This window comes from Cynoglossus semilaevis, chromosome 2 (assembly GCF_000523025.1).
Source record: "Cynoglossus semilaevis isolate Cse_v1.0 chromosome 2, Cse_v1.0, whole genome shotgun sequence".
NCBI lineage: Eukaryota > Metazoa > Chordata > Actinopteri > Pleuronectiformes > Cynoglossidae > Cynoglossus > Cynoglossus semilaevis.
In genome coordinates, this window is record NC_024308.1 from 4,750,592 (window position 1) to 4,758,664 (window position 8,073).

Here is an 8,073-nt window from a genome sequence, read left to right on the forward strand (position 1 = left end):
CAGACAGTCAGACAGACAGACAGACAGTCAGACAGACAGACAGACAGTCAGACAGACAGTCAGACAGTCAGACAATCAGACAGTCAGTCAGTCAGTCAGGTCGGGATCACCCGCCCGTCGCTCTGCCCTAATATTAAGGTGTTTGTGTGGCCGTGGTGTGTGTTGTGTTTCTGATGAGTCACCACGGAGACGACAGCCAGCGGCTGCACAGCTACCACTGCAGATAACAGCGTTTCACTTCCAGATGTCTCCGACTCTGCCAACCAGCCCTGGCCTCGCGGCCTCATCCGTCCAAACCGTTAGAGCTGTGCTCAGTGTCACAGATAAGGCCCACAGTCACCGTCTGGTCCAGCAGTACTTGACTGAACCACAGTGACAGACAATCACTGCCATCACGACACGACACGACACATCTCACCAAAATAACGTATAAGAAACACAAACAGAAGGTCCTTGGTTTGAACCCAGAGGAAGCACGTACAGAGCGCCTCCTAGATGCAGCCTGTTGCAGCAGATCTGCTCAAGACTTTTTTGCTTTAATCATGCATCAACAAAATGACCTTATGAAAACTTTTGTGTGTTTATAAATGCAACATAATTATCTATAATCATCGTTTAAAATGCACGTGGAAACAGCCATCAGTGTGGTGGACCTCAGGGCACTGTCATTATACCCCTGTGTCTGTGTGTCACCTGCCATAATGAGTTTGACTCTGTGTTAAGTGAAAGAGGCAGCAGCCACAACAACCCCCGGTGATTGGGCTAAAAAACGCTGAACGACACAGTAACAGTCATCATCATCAACAGATAAAGATAAAGACAAACTAGCAGCGATGCTAACACCATTTTTTCCTCTTCATTTCCTTCTTCTGTGAGTGATAATTCTGGGTGTCCCCAGTAGAGGGTGATAATGCAACGAGACAGACCTGATCGCAGCATAGCTATAGCTTATTTTGTTTTTTTAGCTTATTTCGATGGTTCTCAAAAGCAGAAAATTCAAATTCAAATCACTGCACTTTTCCACAATCTGGAGCAAATAAAGAGTCTGATCTGTCTTTCTGCCCCCGGCCCCCAAACATTACAGCTGAGTTCATTATTCTCTCTATGTTTTTTTTTCTTTTATAAATAAACAAGTAAAGGAAGTGAAAAACTGTGGGAGCTTTTCTTTTATAAATAAACAAGTAAAGGGAGTGAAAAACTGTGGGAGCAGCTTTAGCTTCAGTGACACAGACTCAGTCCTCATCAGACACCACAGAGTCACATCCGTCCTCTCATGTTGGTGGACCTGGTACTGGAGCTGTGATGTGAACACCAGAGTCAGGGTCTCTCCTCCACATCCCATCTCACCTTCAGGCTGTGACTACAGAAAACACACACGATGCCGTGTACAGCGTACAGGTACTGTACTGTACTTACGGTGTACTTCAGCCACGTTAAACCTTCAGGGCTTTTCAATAATTCACCCTCCAGCGCTGAAACACTAAAATGCTTTCTCTGTGCCTCCAGTTTGAGCACCTTAAAGCAACACAGGCCGTGACAACCAGCAGGAGGCTGAGAAACAACGAAAATAATACAGGAGGTTTTTACGTCAAAGATTTTACAACTGTGTTCATGTTCCTGAACTGCTAACGTCTGATGAGCCGGTGACTGTCATTTGATCTAGGTTTCCTTCTTGTACAGTTATTTTAATATCAACTGTGACATCCTCTGATGCCACTAGGTGGCACAGTGACAAATTATGTCTGTCATTTTATTAATATTTAACCAAATAGGAGCAGGTTTGAGGCAGATCCACACCATTAGAAGGAGTATGATAAAATATGGATGATGGAATATAAAATTCAAAATAGTTTCCCCTCACGTTGGTATCTTTATATGATACATTTATGTGTTGAATTTTAAAACTCGCAGGAAAATACATTTTTTAATTATGAATATTTAAACATTAAAAAAAAAAGCAGTTTAGATTCAACAAATTAAAGAAGCTGACCGTGACATTGTTCATTCACATTTTAAAAAGGTTCCAATCCTTTCAGACTGTGTAGATTGTTTGGTTCTACGTCCACAACAGTGATGACAGCGATAATGACCAGACGGGAGCATTTGTCGAGGTTAATAAGTCTGATGAGACTGCTTCCTGAATGAACTGTAGACTATTAAACGTGGAGTTTCTGAGCCAGACGGGCTTTTACATAACACCGCGACACGGAGGAGCCAAAAGCAGCTACTTCTATTTTCACACAGCGCGTTAAGCTGTTGGCACCGCGCACCGTTATACGACCTGTATATTAAACACATTTTGTCTGTCGCTGCTTAGTTAGCCATGACAGCCCTGACTACAGACTCCTGTGGGAAATCAGGCCGCTTCCTGACGTAGAACAGGCAATGGAGGTGGAGGAATTATACATGTGTGTGTGTGTATTCACTTGAATACTGTAGCTGGCTTCAGTGCTTACAGTACTGACATGACTGAGACAGACTCAACAACTGGACTTTGGTTAACTTAAAAGCTCTGGTCTCAAACGTGTGCGAGGGAACAGTTAATCACTGCTGTGACTTCCTTTCACACAAATCACAGCCAGGAGGCATAACATTTACAATGTCAGCCTCAGTGTTTAAAGCCAAGGAACAGCAGCTCCAGGGTGATGGTGCTAGCTGTGCTACCAAACCTGCACTTATACAGTTAGACATTACAGCCAATACATTTGGCCGACTGTTCAAGATGCACAAGAGGAGGGAGGTGTCATATAAATTCCCATTCTATTTTGGTAATTTGTGATATTTCAGCATTGAGAATATAGTCTTCACCTCCTAGCCTGTAGAGGGCGCTGATGAGGGGATTACAGACACCTCATAGCTCATAGAGCGTTTCCCATATTTGCTGTGTCCAAGTGTTGTGCTAGAACAAAGCTAATTATAATGCGTGTTAGCAGTGATGTAGCGCCATGCTAGTAAATGGCATTTAGTTTTGTCCAAGTCCATGGATAAACCAAAATAAAACCACTCAACGCCAAGCTTCCTCTTTAAGCTGTACAGGTAGATAAGAATTTTATGATATTCACCACTGCCACCTACTGGCTGTTATTTTACACCAGTAAATATTTCATGCGACATGGCCCGGTCACTTGCAGAGGAAGTCAGAACCTTACTGACGGACACAGGATCAAACTGTTTCTGTCACACTCTAAAGAAAGAACCATTTTAAGGATTATATCGTAAGAGTATCAGTAAGTTGCAGTCCCTGCTGGCACACAGTGGTATTGCAGCCCTACTTTTCTAATAACATTAGGAAATGTTTAGCCCTCTCTTTCATTCTACCGAAAATATGGTGGAGGAAGAGAAACATGTGAACAACACAGTGGTTTAGCATCAGGTGTGAAATTTGTTTATGATTTTTTTTTATTATGTGAAGATATAAATCGTTACAGAATTTACATTTTCTGTTACACGTTCTCTGCAGAGATGAGACCAAAATGATCATGCATTGAAAAAAAATTGGTGAGACTCTTCGTCAACCTCTGATTTACAGCCACAAATGCTAAACATTTGTGACAGTGTGACAGTTTACATAGTAAAGACCAGTGGAGCTGTCCATGGTACCAGGGGGATTTTAGTAAATATTATTACATAAGTATCACATGATGGAGGGCAGTGTTAGTGGAGTGAGTCAAGTGGCTCAATAAATAAATAAATAAATAAATGAAACCCTCCTGATGCAACACTGTACTGCAACTGAGTCGACCAGAACCCTCTGTGTTGTGTTTCTTAAATTCTTCATAAAAGAGGTAAAAGCGACAGCCACAGTTTAATCCTGATCATCACTATAGTTCTGTTGTTGTTATACTGAGGCTTTAATCATGTTCTCAGACTGGAAGTCCATGATAACCAACTAAAAACCAACTAAAAGGTCTGACAGTTCAATGCAGACTCAGGAATCTTTAAAATATTTTCCGGGGGGGGGGGGGGGGGGGGGTGCCCCCTCCATCCCCTTCACTTATGCTTGTACTGTAAATACCTGATCTGGTTACATGGTCCGTTTGCCCTTCTCGGATTGATCCTGTGGAGTTAGAGCAGGACGATCCGGCAGCATTGTGATGACAGCAGCAGAGGAGCCGAGGAGCAGAGGAGCGTGGTTCATGGGACTGCGGTGGAACTTCTCCAAGGAGGCGCTGGAGTGCAGAGCGCACGGTGCAGCCAGCAAACAAAACCCGGTGTCCCAGCTGTGGGACCAACAGCAGAGCAGAAGTCAGTGAAGGCTGGGTTGTTGGTATACAAACAAACGAGAAACACCGAAACGACACAAAGACGTGCGCAAACACACGGCGACGGCGATAACGCTGCGGGAGGATGTGCGCCTTTTACGCGCAAGGAAAATCCAGGAAAATGGTTGCTAATAAGATGCAGCGAGAGCAAATATGAAGATCAAAAAAACGGGAAAATGAGTTCATATCAGAGGAACACATCCAACAAGTGAAGAAGGAGAGGCGAGAAAACGGAGTCTGATGCTGCGAGGGCAGAGAGGAGGAGAGGAGAGAGGAGAGGAGCCGCCCGCCCGGATTCCAACCCCGCCTCACACACAAACACACACAAACACACTCCACTCCCCTCCACCTACAGGACAATTTCAGGAGGACATAATGGACATTTCTTTAAAATTACTTTTCTCTTTAAAGTAGGGACTAAGGATAAAAGTGTGTAATTTAATACAAAGTTTTCTCAATTAGGTAAATTTATATAATCGGTAAAATGGCGGAGACCGTCACCACATCGACAACTGATGGATTTACAATTTGCATTTTAATGACTATTGATTTATTTATTTGTTTTACTTTTGGCTGCTCATTGTCATCCTCTGACGTCATTCTGTAACAAAACATCCTCCTCATTAGGATCAGGGCTCTCCTGTACAACCTTGACCCTGCTGTGGGTGACGTCACATAACAAAGCAACATCAACGGGGTGGATATTGACTGACCTGTCAATCACAGCAGTCAACGGGGTGGATATTGACTGACCTGTCTGTCAATCAGAGCAGCGTTGCATTCACGTGTACCTCGTGAATTAGGTGTTAATTATAGACTATTTTCCTCTGATGATGATGATGATGCACTCTACAACAGGCAAAATCATGCCAAGAGAAAGTCATTTTAAGATCTTTACACTTTTAGAAGAGATGTTTCTATCAGATAATTCCTTCTTTGGTGAAGCCCCAGCTACTTTTGGGCAACATAGAAGGAACAAAATTTAGTTCCTATCAAATGTTCTGTTAGTTTTTGGCAAAAGAAAATGGAGCTAGATCTTCTTAACAAAATCTTCATAAATTCGATAGGCTGGTTAACATTCTGATGTGCTCTGAATTTCAAATGTGTTCATTTCCTCGGGCTGAACTTGATCAAATAAAAGACAAAAACACAGCTGAGACTGAAACTGTCTGACTGTAGAGGACGCCCCCTGTTGGACATGTCTTAACACATTAAGTTGTTCAGATCAGACATCTTTTACAATCAGTCTTAGAACTTTTCGACTGAGCCTGGTTATTTTTTTTTTGCTCTACATTGTACATATGCAGCCACAGCAGGGCCCTGATTGGCTGCCAGAGTGTTGCCGCTGTGCGTGTTATTGCTGTAATAACGAGGTCAGCGGCGATCAGTGTACAGACACAGGTTTTAATGAGGTAAAGAAAATAAATAACCCCACCTTACGCTGCGAGGGCTGCTTCATTCAGGATGCTCCCATTAGTGGAGAGGTCTGGGTAATGTGGTTGTGGTGGAGGTGGACCCCCCCACTCCCACCCCGCCCCACCCTAAACACAGACCACTGAGCTACAGTAATTGATTTGCCCTCAATCACTGGTCCCTTAATCTACTTACTGGTGCAGGCGAGTCCATGCAAATATTGACAGACAGACGAGGCCTGGACCTCAGAACCGAGAGGACGGAGAAGGCTGCAGACACGACACGAGCAAACGGTGAAAGTCAAAGAACGACGCTGGAAAATTCTACGTCCATGTCCAAAGAAATGATGAAGCTGGGTTATAAAAGTGCTTTGTGGAAACGTGATGTCCTCTGTGACTTTTGGCTACTAAATAAATCAATGTGCTGCTGTGGAAAAGTCAACTTCAGCAAGTTTTAGACCAGTATTCACATGAATGCTAATACTTGACCTCGTTAACGCAGCTCAACTCACTGATGGAGCCGATTTTAGATGAATATATGCGTGAGATGTCAAAACAGGAAGTACTTTTTTATACAGTATTGTAAAAAAAATATGAATGAATTAAACATATAGAGCATACTTTTTTATACAGTATTGTAAAAAAATGAGAGAATTAAACATATAGAGCGGGGGGGGGACTTATTTTCACCGAGGGCCACTTGAAGGGCCAGTTGTAACTGGAAGACTGTATAGATCAGGGGTCCCCAACCCCCGGTCCACGGACCAGTACCAGTCCATAGATCCTTTGGTACCGGGTCGCAGTGGTACACAATGAAACTATGTACTAATTTTTTACTAATTAAATAAAAAACTGCATGGACTTTATTAAAGGTTTTTGAACTCCCATGGGCCACACAAAACGTCTTGGCGGGCCACATTTGGCCCCCGGGCCTTTAGTTTGACACATATGATATAGTATATAGTGATTACACAAATGCATCCATTAAGACAAAACTTTTTTTGTGTGTGTTTGAAATTACTTTTTAGAGAAACATCTCATCGCACCAACCCGTAAATATCACGCACCTGCAAACTCCTGATCTTTTCTTCTGATCTCACTCCAGCCGTGACTTTCGAGCAGGTTTTCCCTCTGTATGATCCTGGTTTCCATTTCCTTGGTTTAGTGGAGAACCCATTGTCCCAGGTCCTCTTCAAAGGACAAGCTCAGTAGCCCGGTCCATCAACGGGTCACATGTAAGAACAAACAACCATCATTCACTCACACTGTGGTCAAAGCTTCAGAATACAGAATGAACGGCACAGATATGTTGCCAAGTCATAGATTTTTAAGCCAGGTGCTGTGAGAGGAAACAGAAAAACCTCTCAGCATCTCCAGACTTTATTAACGTCTGCAGATGCTGAGCCTCAGCCGTGATCAGGAGGCTGGAGACGCACTACACCGTTCACACTGTTCATGTTCGTGGTGTAGTATAATGGCAGCAGGCACAGTGAAGTGCACGGGGACAACACTATCTTGGAGCTGCAGATAGACCGGCCTGTCAGCGAGGGCTTTACTCCGACAGAACCACCAAAGAGTCAGACTGGTACCAACTGGATCAGAGAAAAACAGGGAAGACCAGGTTTTCAAAGTCTGGTTTCTGCAGATTACATTATTTTTTTAAAAAAGTTATATTTCTTGGAATTTAATATTACTAGAAATGTTTTTGGTGAAAATGTCAAGTTATGGAGTGAATATCAGTTTGATGGCACCATTCAGTTCCTCTGCCAGACACACTATCAATTACACCCACAGCTTGGGGGGGGAGGGTGAGGCGGGGGGGTTGAGTTTCATAGGCAAACCCTATGCACAGTATTGTCCAGATGAAATGCAATTATGAGTAAATATCAGAATTCACTAAACAGACCAAACACATCAAACCCATGAGTCAAACATGACAGGATGGTGGAGGTCGATCGTGTTTAGAGGAAAAGTAAATATCAGAATTCACTAAACAGACCAGACACATCAAACGTGACGGAAGAAAAACAACACGGGAGGATGGTGGAGGTCGATCACGTTTAGAGGAAAACAAGAGAATTTAAAGTTTCAAAGACTCAAACTGACGGCCTTCTACTTTTCTAATAATTCTAGAAATTATAAGAAAATTAACTTTTATATTTTATCCATACAGATATGATCACAGGTGCATTGTGGGATGTGATGAAAAATAAATAACAGTCTAGGAAAATCTAGGGCAGACTGCCGCACATGATCCAGACGGTTGGTAACGAACATACAACTCTATTATAAATGATGGAGTCACATCCTGTACACACACACACACACACACACACACACACACTGGCCTTCACATGACTAGAGTGAGTTAAGAGGGAGCAGCATCTCTATGGCAACCT

General features: G+C 43.0%; 1 protein-coding gene across 2 annotated transcripts in view; it reads right to left on the bottom strand.

The window, feature by feature from the left end:
- fam163ab (family with sequence similarity 163 member Ab) overlaps window positions 1–7,320 on the bottom strand; it is a 16,411-nt gene extending 9,091 nt beyond the window's left edge. The window contains exons 1-2 of one of the 2 annotated variants that reach the window (XM_025054224.1): window positions 6,742–7,320; window positions 4,016–4,220 (exon numbers count right to left, since the gene is read on the bottom strand). The gene's annotated coding sequence lies outside the window, so the exon portion shown is untranslated. Of the gene's footprint in view, window positions 1–4,015; window positions 4,658–6,741 lie in introns of those variants that run through there. The other variant, XM_025054223.1, reaches the window with a different exon arrangement.
- Between the last annotated feature and the right edge of the window lie 753 nt (window positions 7,321–8,073).